A 13,820-nucleotide genomic window follows, 5' to 3' on the forward strand; every position below is an offset into this window, starting at 1 on the left:
CACATAATTTGATCTTCCCTGCTGTGTAATTCAAGTGGCCAGGACTATGATTTCATTATTACTTACATTCCAGAATGCGTCCTTGGATCGGTTCTGTCAAGATGGTACAAGAATAGTTGAAACAAGTGAATTGGAAGATCTTTGTTTGAAGACTCATTTTGGGGCATATTATCAAGGACAGCGTTAAAATTATTGCCGGTTTAGCGGCAGAAAACTGCCGCTAAAGCGACGATAATGGGCTTGATAAAATGCCCTAGAGAATTCCAATAGAAGCCCATGTTGACACCAGAACATAGATTTCTATTGGAATTCCCAAGGGCATATTATCAAGCCCATTATCGCCGCTTTAGCGGCAGATTTCTGCCGCTAAACCGGCGATAATTTTTAACGCCGTCCTTGATAATATGCCCCTTCGTTCAGCAAAATTAATGGTAGTATTTCAGCCAACAAGCTATGGGGCATATTATCAAGAAACGAAGTTAAAATTATCCCCGCTTTAGCGGCAGAAAACTGCAGCTAAAGCGGCGATAATGGGCTTGATAATATGCCCTTGAGAATTCCAATAGAAGCCCATGTTGACACCATAACATGGGCTTCTATTGGAATTCCCAAGGGCATATTATCAAGCCCATTATCGCCGCTTTAGCGGCAGTTTTCTGCCGCTAAAGCGGCGATAATTTTAACGCCGTTTCTTGATAATATATGCCCCCAAGTTTATTCTGTCTGTGTTATGAAGCTGTATCATGATTCTGCTCTTTCAGGTCATGGAGGAGCGAAGGCTACTTTGGCTTTGGTTTTACAATCCAAGCATATGGTTTCCCAAGAATAGCTCTTGTCAGCTTCATCTGTGCTCAAAATAAACCCTTGCATTTTAAGCCTTCTAGAGCTGTGCAGCCTTAGCTATAGATGGCCCCTGATCTGTTGCTTACAACCGGGACAGGTTTTGTTACACATTTTCAATCTTCTGAAAAATATTGTGTAAAGCCCTATGTAGCAAATATATATCAAGCAATCTATTTAGTGCATTTCGGCTTCACCTTCATCTGGTGATCCTCAGGGCCCCGCTCTTTTTAATCTTTCTGTCAGCCTGCTTGCTCAGCTGATTTTATTTTATGTTTTGGAGTTCATGAGCTGTGTCGATGATATCTAAACCTTTACAGTGATGAACATCAGAATTTTCAAAATTGCAGGATCTTGGTTGCAGATTGTATGAGTCAGTTGGCTAGTTATAACTTTATTCGATTTTCTTTCAAATCATAAAAGTACATCGAAAATACTTCATGCAATATAAAAAAATCGATATCCCAAATCTCCCAACATTCAATGCAATGTGTACCTAAAATCCACATCAAGTTAAAAACACATGGAATAAGAATAGATCATCTCATCAATTAAAAGAACAACTGTCCCGTTAAAACCAGCCAACTCCGGGGGGCGTGGCTTGGACGCCGGCGGAGATGGCCGCTTAGATCCGGAGCTCCGTCGTACCGGGGCGAACCTGCATGATTTACGGAGGTTTTTTCTACTCCGCTACCGGCTTCCACGGCAGTATTCAGAGTCGGAATGTGAGGCGCATCTGGTGAGGTCTGGGAGCACGTTTTATTTTCGGCGTATTTTCTAAACGCCTCAGCGCGTCCGCCATTTTGTTTCTCTCGCGACGCTCTCACGATGCCAGCGCGCTTGAGTGAAACACTTCTGCTGCTGCTCGTTGCTTTCTCCCTGAGTCCTCCCCGTCTGCGCTGATGGTCCTGAGAAGTAAATAATCTGTTTTTTGGACACTGCGATAGATTTTACTGTGTGGACTCCTTTGCTGTGGCGCTTGTGTAAATCTCCTGAGGCACCACAGAGCTTACTTTACCTGTCAAGCCAGCTTCCAACGGAGCCATTCTTGCTATTGGGCAATGTTGTTGTGACACCACCCTGGAATGAGTTACTACTGGTATATATGATAGGGGAACATGTCCTTAAACACCATACGATGCCTTTCCTGGTATCAGCTCCTTTGGAGCCTCTTGTTCTTTACTGAAGCACTGGAAGTCTTTATGGATTTGGTTGGAGATCAGTAAGAACCTCATAGTATCATCACTATTTTGTATGTCATTGAGGCGCAGTGCAGTTAGACCAGTGTGGAGGGTATCAGCTAAATCACCTGCCGATTAAGACGGCCACCTGGTCCCTGTGTTCCATTCTACCTGGGTGCACAGGTGTTTTTGTCCTGTTTCACACTTTCTGCACGCTCAGGTCTCTATGAGCATGCTGCGTAACCCAAAGTTCGTCTTTGTTCCATCGAAGACCTCTTCTACGCCCTCATCCTCTTCTTCCCCAACAGCAGAACAATCTTCATCCACAGATCAAATGGCGACAGCGGCTTCCAATCGCTCCTCTCCGCCACAATCAGCCTTAAATAAGCCGTCTCCCTCTGCTACATCGTCTAAGCGCTTGAAGCAAGACTCTCCTCCTCCTGATAAGCCGCCGTCTCCTATCTCTATGGAGCTACTGCTGGAGGAAATTCGCGCTCTACGTCCATTTGTGGAGGAGACTAATACAAAGATGCAGCTTTTTGAGGCGAAATGGGCGACTATGGACAGCCGGGTGTCTTCCATGGAACAGCAGGTTACGGATATTCACACTAACTCTCAACGTATTTCCTCACTGGAAAAGTCTGTTCTCGCACTTCAACAACATACCGAGGACTTGGAAAATAGAAATCAGAGGAATAATCTACGTATTTATGGTCTGCCGGAATCTTTGGAAGGAGATGACCCTGTTGCGTTTTTCTCCTCTTTTCTTTTGAAACTTTTGGACATCCCTACTACTACTTCTCTAAGTATCCAAAGAGCCCACAGACTTGGCCCTCATTCCTCATCTTCAACTAAGCCACGAGGTGTCATCATTCTATTTTTGAAGTTCACTGACCTCCTTCTGGTCCTTTCTGCAGCTCGTTCCAAGCGCCAAGTCTCCTGGATGGGCCAGAGGGTGTTCTTCTCTCAGGATGTCTCTAATGTCACTGCCGCAAGAAGGAAAGAATTTTTGAATCTTCGGCCTCCTCTTCGTTCTCTTGGTGCTAGATATGGTTTATTCCATCCCTGTCTCTTCAAGGTGACCCATCAAAATCAGACCTGGACTTTTCATGATCCTGCCGAACTCAAAAATGTTATTCATATCCAAATTAATGCTGGCATGGATACCTCCAATTCTGCTAATGGTTGATTATTTTTTTTTTCTTTCCCCCTTTTCTTGCAGGTCTTGCGGTTAATGTTCTTGTATTGGCATCCGTTTGTCCCTCTTGTCGTTGTTCTTCATTAGTTGCTGATATGTATTCCTTCTTGCACTTATTTTTTGCTTTTATATTGATGCTTTTAGTATAATTGTTTGCATTATCTTCTCTCTTATCTAGACTGGCTGGTGTACTTCGCTCCATCCCATGTGGTTCGTTTTGTTCGTTTCCCGCCCTGGTGCGGCTGGCTCTCCTGGCTTTGGGTGGTCATTCTCTTGTCGAATCCTTCCATAACCCCGTCATCTTCCTTTTCTCCCCCTCAGGTATGTTTCGTTCAGTCGTCCTTTTTGGATATGCACTGTCTTTTCTTGTATTTCTTTCTTCCTGTCCTTCCTCTTCTTCCCTTTCTCTTTTGCTTCCCTTATTGTCTATTTCTACCTTTTCTCTGCTTGTACTATTACTGTATCTTTTTTCCTATTCCCTTTTAAACGTACCTTTTGCTTTTCTTTTTTTTCGTACTTTCCTCTCACGTATTTATTGGCACTTCTTTTTTAACTCTTGTTGTTATGGCTTGTTTTCTGTGTTCATGATTTTACAGTTTTTGCCTTCAAAGTTATTTCATGGAATGTAAAAGGTTGTATTAACCCGATTAAGAGACAGAGAATCCTTTCCCACCTAGCTTCTTATAACCCAGATTTAGTCCTTTTACAGGAAACCCATCTTACTGAGGCTGAATCGCTTAAGTTGAAGAGAGGCTGGGTGGGTACGGTTTTGTTCTCTCCCTCTTCTAATAAAAAAAATGGTGTTGCTATTTTATGTCACAAAAAACTAAAATGTAAGGTTGTTTCCCAAGAGACTGACACTGAAGGTCGATGGGTATTAGTTAAGTTATTAATCAATTCTGTATCTTTAACTGTTCTTAATGTTTATGGCCCTACTCACCCTGACTGTAATTTTTGGCCTTTAATTACCTCGAAATGTTTTCAGCATAGAGATACCATGTTTATTTTAGGAGGTGATTGTAATCAGATTGTTGATCCGTTTCTTGGTCGCAAATCTTCCGTCCGTTTTACTCCTCACAAATCACACAAACAATTTCTCGACACCATTTCACACTCACATCTCATTGATTCATGGAGACTTTCACACCCTGCTACTCTTGATTACTCCTTTTTCTCACCTCCTCATGCCTCTCTCTCCCGCCTTGATTATATCTTTCTTTCTCAACCCCTTTCTCAGAACCTCTTATCCTCTTCTATCGAACCCATAGTTATTTCTGACCATGCCCCTATTGTCACGACCCTCGATCTTCTTCCTGCACCTCCTAAGTCCTCTCGCTGGCGATTTAATAATTCTCTCCTTACTGACCCTCTTTTCTCTTCTTCTTTTCTCTCCTTTGCTAAGGAATTCTTCTTACTTAACTCTGACCCCTCTTTGGCTCCTCATGTTATTTGGGACTCTTTTAAAGCAACCGCCCGTGGTTTTGTTATTGATTTCGTTTCTAAAAAAAAGAAGCACTTTCTTAATAAACAGAAAGGCTTGTTGGCTCATATTAAATCTTTAGAGCATAAATTCTATACTTCCTCTAACAATTCTGTTTTGCCAGATCTTATACGTGCTAAACTTGACTTTAATAAAACCACTACTGATAATGCCTCTTTAGTTTTGCTTCGGAGTAGTGCTCATTACTATGGGGGTCGCAATAAGTCGGGTAAGCTTTTAGCTAACTATCTTAAAACTCGTAAGGAGCGCACCTCTATAGACTCCATTTACTCTTCAGATGGCCTACTTCTTCATACAGAACAGGACATTCTTACCCAATTCCAACTTTTCTATCAGTCCCTCTATACCCCTGAATCTCCTCCTTCCGCTTCACTTCTTCAATCCTATTTTGATAGGCTCCCTGCCCCCTCCACCCCCCACCTTAATTTTCCTGATCTTGAGCATGACCTTTCTATTACTGAACTTGATAGCGCCTTAAGGACTCTTACTAAGGGTAAAGCACCGGGTCCTGACGGCTTCTCTGTGGAATTTTACATGCATTTCTCTGACCTTTTGCTCCCTAAACTTCTATCTCTTTTTCAATCTTTCTTTCTTTTCGGTTCTGCGGCTGGCACTTTTCATGAAGCTACGATTTGCCTTTTCCCCAAGGAAGGTCGTGACCCTCAATTCTGTAAAAACCAGCGTCCGATATCTTTAGTCAACGTGGATTATAAATTATTTGCCAAACTCCTTGCTCTACGTTTGGACCCTCTTATGCCCCACCTTATTGGTAAGGAACAATGCGGTTTTGTTAAGGGCAGACTCACTTCGGACAACTCTCGTCTTTTCCTCAATGTTTTAAATAAAGTCACATCTCTTTCCATTCCTCTTCCTGCTATTTCTGTTGATGCTGAGAAAGCATTTGATAGAGTGGATTGGTCCTTTCTATTTGCTGCTTTGCGCTGGCATGGCTTTGGTTCTGAATTTATCTCCCTTATCTCTTTACTTTATTCGGCCCCCAAAGCATCAGTACTAGTCAACGGTCATGTATCCTCGTATTTTCCTCTCCAGCGTGGTGTCCGTCAAGGTTGTCCTTTATCTCCACTTCTTTTTGTTCTCGCCCTTGAACCATTTCTGACGTCTATTCAAAACAATGCATCTATTTCCGGTTTTCTGTATGGAAAAACACATTTGAAACTCTCTGCATATGCCGATGACATTCTTTTATTTATTTCTGCCCCTGAGCAATCTATTCCGGCTCTATTAATTGAGTTTGATTCCTTCTCGCAGGTCTCTGGATATAAGATTAACTCTGACAAAACTGAGATTCTTCCTCTTACAAAATTCTGTTTCTCCCATCAGTTCTCCTCCACTGGCTTTGCATGGAATTCCTCTAAAATTAAATATCTCGGTATATGGTTCTCTAATTCTATCTCCTCATCCATTCAATTGAATATGTCTATAGCTCTTTCCCGTATTGATAAATTATTATCCTCTTGGAATCCTCTTTATCTTTCGTGGTGGGGTCGGCTTGATTCGATCAAGATGATGATATCCCCTATCCTCATATACATTCTTTCCATGCTTCCCGTACACATTCCAGATATTTACTTTAAACGCATTGACTCCTGTCTTTCTATGGAATAATAAAAAGTCCAGGGTTGCTTTATCCATTCTTCGAAAACCGAAATCGAATGGTGGAGTCAATTTCCCAGATTTTCGTCTCTATCATAAGGCCTTCTCTTTACGTCAAGCCTCTAGATAGCTTGTCTCACAACCTTCTCCTTTTGATCCTCTTTGGCTTTCTATTGAACGCTCGCTACTCTCCCCGTTTTCTCTCCTTGAAACCACACATTTCTCTGCCAAGAGTTCATCTACTTCTCTTCCTCTATTTAGATATACCTCCTCCCTTCTAAATTCTTTGGTCCGTTCTACCCCTATTACTCGTGAATCCTTTTTAGAATCCCCTATTTGGTATAATTCGCTCATCCTCCTAAACAATAGACCTATTTATTGGTCTTCTTGGAGAACAAAGGGTCTCATATGGGTTAAACAGCTCTTTGATGGGTTTCTTCCATGCTCATTTCCTAGGTTCCGTCTCTTATTTCACTGCCCTCAATCTTTCTTGCATAAGTTCACTGTTCTTATGACTCTTATTCTCGACGTTTACTATTCCCTGCCTTCGTCGTCATCTCCTATCTCCCAACCTCCTCTCCTTCAAATTTTGCTCACCCTTCCCAAAGCCTCTCTTATTTATAAATTTTTCTCGTCCCCTTCTCCGAGCCGCTCTAAATCTAAATTGGAATGTGCTTGGGAGTTAGATCTAGGATGTGACTGGTCAATTGCTCTTTGGGATAAGATTTGGTCCAGATCTTTAAAAACTTCCCGCTCTGCCTCCCTGACTCAATCTTTGTTTTTTCTATACCACAGATTATATCTCTCCCCAGTTTCTATTTCTCGTTTTTCCCTTACTCATGACACTAATTGTTGGACATGTGGATCCTCTGATGCTGACCTTCTTCACCTTTTATTTCTCTGCCCTCCTGTTGTTAAGCTATGGGGTGAGGTCTGGTCTTATGTTTCTCGCCTATTCTCCATTTCTATTCCCTACTCTATTCCTCTTCTTTTCTTAGGCAGCCTTTCTGATTCTTTAGATATCCCTTCGGACTGTTCTGGTCTATTAGACCTTATGCTTGCTCTGGCATTTCAACACATAGCCTTTAACTGGAAATCTCTCAATAGCCTATCCATAAACTGCTGGTGGAACTCTCTTTGTCACCACCATAGGCTTGATGTGCGTTTTGCTGCCTCCTCCACTCCCTCCCTTAATAGAGATTTGTTTTGGTTACCCCTCACAACATACCTTAATCGCATGGCTTCAACGCGCACTTCACATTTATCCTCTGAGAATTTCAAACCTCCATGAGTGCTTTTTTGCTCTGTCCTCCTTATCATATCTCTTATAGTGCTTACCTCTTCCCCCACTCCACTGATAATCTATTTCTGATTTTCTTATTTGTTTGTTCTATTTGCCATATTTGCTTCCTACCTCTCTTATAATGTCTCCTTTTCTTCCTTTCCTATGTTCTCTTTCTTCCCCCTTCTTTTTTCTTTTTCTTCCTTCATTCCCTCCCGTCTTACCTATAAAATCTTAAAAAATGCTTTTTGGTCTATCTATCAAATGCTCTTTGGTCTATCCACTAGATAGTATTGGCCTATTGTACCTTTAACTCAACATTGTTAATCTCATTTGTATTGGTCGATGTCTCTTTGTTTTGCTTTTTCATAATTCTCTCAATAAAGCATTTCAAACTGAAAAAAAAAAAACAGCCAACTCCAGCGTGTTCAAAACTCAGCTGCTCTTCTCCTTGCAGCTGTCTAATCGAACATTTTCGCCCTCTGCGCATTCTAGGTTGCTTTGGCTAATTGTTGCCAAATGATCATGTTTAAGTCCATATGTATAGTCAAGTGTCCCTTCCATCGATTTGGCCTAATTTACCTGCAAGAAAAATGTAATCACTACAGCCCAATATGTTGTCTTCACTCTTCAGATGCGTGTCTCCTTATCATTCTTAGATTTAACACTTCTAGAACTCGTGGTTAAGCAATCTCAGTAATGGAGCTAAAATATGTAATTCTCTTCCTCAGAACTTTGACCATCTTATGTTAGGGAAAGCCCTGAAACGTGGTTATTCATCAACTAGTCTTTCACTCTTCTCTCAAAATCCCAAAGCTCCAAGAAACATTTTGAATACCCATTGCACTCTACCAATAGCATTACATTTTTTTTTTTGCCAGAGTTTCATATAGCGGGAACTTGACGGAAGGTATCAGAGCACTTTACATGAGCACCAGTTGCTTACAGAAGGATACATTCATTTTTTTGTTGGGCACAAGGAGATTAAGTGATTTGCCCAGATTCACAGGCTGTTGAGCGTCCTTGCCGAGACTCGAACCTGGTTACCCAGTGTTGAGGTCGACCGCCCTAGCCATAATGCCACATCCTCTCCCCTAATTTTAAAACATGACATCAAAATTGTCACTGTAGACAATTACCACAACTGAAAAATTATGTCGTGTTTTTCTGAAGATATATTTTGCCTTCGTTGATTATATCACACAATCATTTCTGTAAGAGGTACTCATAAATCTGTAACAGTTTTTGAAGAAAATATGCAAGACATCAGAAAATAAACAATTTATAACTTCCTCAATCTGATGGCCACACAGACCAATTTAATCAAAGTCTGTAACACTGTTTGTGATGTTACGGTAGGACTTCCCAGGATGACTGGCTTTACTATCTTCCAGTTGTAAGTTGTCTTATAACAATGCTGCCCATACTGCTATTAAAGTATCATTATTCTTTTGCATTTTTTCTTCCTAAATGGATTCTTTTGTTCCTTTGGCTACAGAATTCTTGAGCAAATTGAAAGAACATGCAACTAATTCCAGAAAGTTTATATGATTCCAAAGTCATGATAAACCTGCTGACATTTCAAAATTAAAAATTCCCATTCTTTTTGTGCTGAGAAGAAAGTTTGGTTGTCTGCCCAGTTTCTTCCAGTTCACACATCACCAGTAAACCATTAGCCATGATTGTTTTGGGCCATTGGTGATAATGCACTAAGTTAACCCTGTGGGTTTTCAGTTGAAGTTACCTTGCACTTGGAAGAATCATCCTGTCTTTCATTCCTCTCATAAGTATCAACTAGCAGTCCCTTGTGTCTAATATCGTTATTTGACAATTATCTTACAACACATTTATACAGAAATCATTAATATTTATTATTTAAAAAACATGTTATACATCACATTTAAAAACACAATCTAAAATGGTCCCTTCCTGACAGTTAATCTAAACAGTAAATGTTTCCTTAGCAGCACAAAAAGGAACCAATTGGGAATATATAGGGAAGACCCAAATGCACAAATTAAATTTTTACACAATAATCAAATGATAACATCATCCCGTTATGAGCCCGCATAACCGAGAAAACACAACATAAAAAGACAGTACACTTTGTCATATATTGCACATCCTCTTGAACAAAGCTAAAATTGTACCACTTATGAGATACTCATACATTCATCTCTATAGGTCGGTACCCATTCCTTGAATTGTGCCTTTTTTGTGTCGACGCGTTTCGATGGGCTCATTTATTTGCCACTATCTTCCTCACGACCATTGATGAGGGTTTTCTCAACTCAATGTTCAATATTTCGATCCTTCTTATGCTCTCAATTGTTTCTTATCCTGGGTAAGTCTGCTATGAATCTATGCTCGCTCTTCCTTTATGATTGTGAAGAACCATCCAAATTTTCTACTCGTATTACTGGAATCTTAAAATTGATATCGGTATTACAACCGTCTTCCTTCGTGTTTATTCTTGTTTGTGTTTTAGTCCAGACACAGGGGAACAAGTCCACGTATACGGTGCTCCTCCCTGTTCTATGGACCGCCTTCTCCTGTGGCGTGCAGGTGATACTATCGTGCAGAGATGTTTACTCGTTATTTTCGATTATAACGAGGAAACATCTTGTTCAAGAGGATGTGCAATATATGACAAAGTGTACTGTCTTTTTATGTTGTGTTTTATCGGTTATGCGGGCTCATAACGGGATGATGGTATCATTTGATTATTGTGTAAAAATGTAATTTGTGCATTTGGGTCTTCCCTATATATTCCCAATTGGTTCCTTTTTGTGCTGCTAAGGAAACATTTACTGTTTAGATTAACTGTCAGGAAGGGACCATTTTAGATTGTGTTTTTAAATGTGATGTATACCATGTTTTTTAAATAATAAATATTAATGATTTCTGTATAAATGTGTTGGAAGATAATTGTCAAATAACGATATTAGACACAAGGGACTGCTAGTTGATACTTATAAGAGTACCCTATTCCCTTGAGTATTACAAGGGGTCTCTCTCTTTTTTTATATAATTTCATTCCTCTCAGACAAAGACATATGTGCCTGATCCTTACCATTAAATACCACCTGAACCTCCTCCAATCACAGAATATGGACAACCTGAATCTAAGGTTCAAGATATTTGTGATTCCTGAAAATTTCAAGGAAGACTTTAGCTTCTGATCCACTGGAAGGCTTAACCTCCAAGTAAGTGTTACTGGGAAGATGCTTCTTTGTTTCATGCCCCAGTGTTGATCCTATGTTTTTTTCCAAAAGGCATTTGGATAGTGCCATAGCTTATGAAGGGTGGCATGTGTTAGGTCCATGCCAAGTGTTAAACACAGAACTAGAACATACTCAGATTTGACCAGCTTTGGAAGAAGTCTTGGATGTGCTCCTATTCAGAGTGTTACTGTTTGCACTGCAATGTTCAGAGTAGGGCCTTCAGCTTTTTTAGATCACTGGGGCGCTCTTGCTGCAGTTGGATCTTAGAACAGTTCTTAGTTGGCAGCCTTTCTGCAACAGCGGCGATGCATCGATTCTGCTTCACGCAGCAGAGGATGCGTCGGTTGCACTAGAGCAAGCACCTGGATCCACTTCCAATGGACCAGGCACAGGAGCAGGGGTAGGACTTTGATATCCATGAGTCTTAAAACAGGAGGCAAGCTAGCATGCCTTTGGAGATCACTCTGGGTTCAAGTCAAGGAGTCCAGTTCTTCCTCAGCAAGGCAGAGGGTAGCAGGCAGCAGAGCAGTACAGCAGAATAGCAGTTCGTCCAGAGCAGCCGTCCAGCAGAGTGGGAGTCCTGGTAGTAGTGCAGCAGTCCTTCCTCCTGACAGAGTTTCTTCACAAGTCCAGTAGGGTCTGATTTGGTGAAGTCAGAGAACCAGTGCTTATACCCAGTTGTGCCTTTAAAGTGGATGTGACTTCAAAGAGGGGCTTGGAAGTGCACAGAGGTCCTCCTTCCCAGCTCTGGTTCCAGACTCACTCCAATGGAGTATGCAGCCCTTTGTGTGGGGACATGACACAGCCTGTTCAGGTGTAAGTGTCAGCTCCTCCCTGCCATCCTGCCCAGGATGGCCCATCAGGATGTGGATGGCCACTCAGTCGCACCTAAGCTCCCTTTGTGTATGGCTGTCTAGAGGGAGTGCACAAAGTCTAGCTGGCACCCACCCCAGATGTGTATTGGAGACAAGCTGCAGGCATACAGGGCTAAGAGCAGAAACATTCCATATTTCTAGAAGTAGATTTCAACAAGGGGATTAAAAAATGCTTCCTCAGCCAGCTGAAATAAGAGCAAAACATTATAAAATGCAGCACATCCTGCAAAAACACATTTTCGCAGCCGCAGGATGCCCTTACCTCAGAACGAACCCACCCACATGGGGTTGCCAAGAAATGGTGCAATTTATTGAACCTAAACCTGGCCAGTAAAAACCTGTCATGCTGTGAGCGAACCAAGACCAGATATGGCTCCACCCCCTGCACAGTTTTTAAAAGCACGTGACCTCTAACTGATGGCTTCTGGAGTTCTAAGCCTTCTCTCTCCAAACAAGAGTGTTCCAGAAAAAATCTTTTTGCCATTCCCCAGCTTGTGGACAGAGAGAGAGGTAGGGTCCATAAACATATCAGACCTACCTACGGAAGAAAAGTCTGCCTTAACATAAGCTATACACGGTATACTATTTACCTGATCCAGAGCAAAACGGTCCACAAGAATCAACTGGCTTAGCTTCAGTTCAGTTCTGCCCTGCTCCAGATCTTAATCTAGCCCAGGAGTGGACTTAAAAATATCAGGTCTGAAATTTGATCTAGCCCAAGCTCCACATGCATGGAAAATGCTGGGGTAGACTGGGAGACTTGGACCAACTTACCTAAAAAATTGTTCTCCATCATTTGGATCCGATCCAACTTGACATACCCCGAGACCTCAGTACCATTACGAAGTTGTTCAATGCCCTTGGCCTGATATATTTTTAGGAGATCCCTTTGTACCCTGGAGCCAAGCCTGTATGCAAAACTAAAAACCTCCCCCATTGTTTTTACAGACTCGGATCTTTTTGCCTCGACCAAGGGTTTCCAACAATTATTAACATCAAATAAAAAAACCAAGTAATGTAAAGCCTTGACTTTGCTCAGGGAAAAATTGGATACCTTAAAAGTCTTAATGCTTGTTGATTTGGGGCCCACTACCATTACGTATGACTTCGAAAAGTTAACGGACATTCAAGTTGCCCCATGAAAGACTTGACAGTTGCAAATCCAACCCATGTGCAGTACGAGCCATAAGGACCGCGTCATCCGCATTTAATAAAACAGGGAGAAATCTGTCACCGGCCTTAGGGCAGTCAGCCGAAACTGATAAAGGCGCAGACTCTAGCCCGTTCACATACAAGGTGAACAAAAAGGGGGCAAGTATGCACCCCTGACGAACCCCACAGCTCATCAAGAATGAGCGAGTACATGCTGCACCTTGAGAAAAACGCACTGAGGCTGAGGTCTTTGAGTGGGGATCAGCTAAGAGTGCCACAATACTAGGATCAAATCCCATCTCAGTGAGCAAGGCCCAGAGTTTCACTCAGTTCACCCTATCAAATTCACACCGGGCCACGGCGTATTTATTAATAATTCGATGGAGATTCAAACATTGGTCTGAAGTCGACCTCCCCGCCGTAAAGCCATACTGGACGTTGCTCAGAATATTATTTTCTTCTGCCCAATCATGCAACCATCTGTGCCTCCCCAACACCTTGATCGTTGCATCCAATAAAGGTATTGGCCGATAATTTTGCAGCTTCTCTTTATCCCCTTTTTGAAAATGGAAACAATCACGGCAGTGGACCATTAGGGTAATGACACCTCCTGTGCAGCTGCGTTCAGGACCCGCATTAAAATAGGCACACAGACCTCTGTATTTGCTTTGAACAGATCTGGCGATATACTGTCAAGGCCCAGGGCCTTGTTGCTAGACAAGGCAAGAATGCCTTGTGTGCCTTCATCTAAAGTCAAGACCACTCAGTTACTAACGGTGATGGGCAGAACATAGGTTTTAACACCCCCACCAGCCCCCTGATTATAAATACCCTCAAAATGATCCACCCACTGTTGATCTGATGGCATAGGAGCGGAGCAGAGCCCTCAGCAAAGCAAGGCCTATTAACAACTCTCCAAAAAGAGAGCTGTTCCCTGTTTCACAAGCTTGACA

The 13,820-nt window shown here is 41.9% G+C and overlaps 1 protein-coding gene across 1 annotated transcript in view; it reads right to left on the reverse strand.

Moving 5' to 3' along the window:
- The window catches only part of LOC146805832 (N-acetylated-alpha-linked acidic dipeptidase 2-like), a 768,743-nt gene that overhangs the window by 745,230 nt on the left and 9,693 nt on the right, over nucleotides 1-13,820 (reverse strand). The window lies entirely within an intron of this gene.

This window comes from Triturus cristatus, chromosome 8 (genome assembly GCF_964204655.1).
Source record: "Triturus cristatus chromosome 8, aTriCri1.1, whole genome shotgun sequence".
In the NCBI taxonomy this organism is placed as follows: domain Eukaryota; kingdom Metazoa; phylum Chordata; class Amphibia; order Caudata; family Salamandridae; genus Triturus; species Triturus cristatus.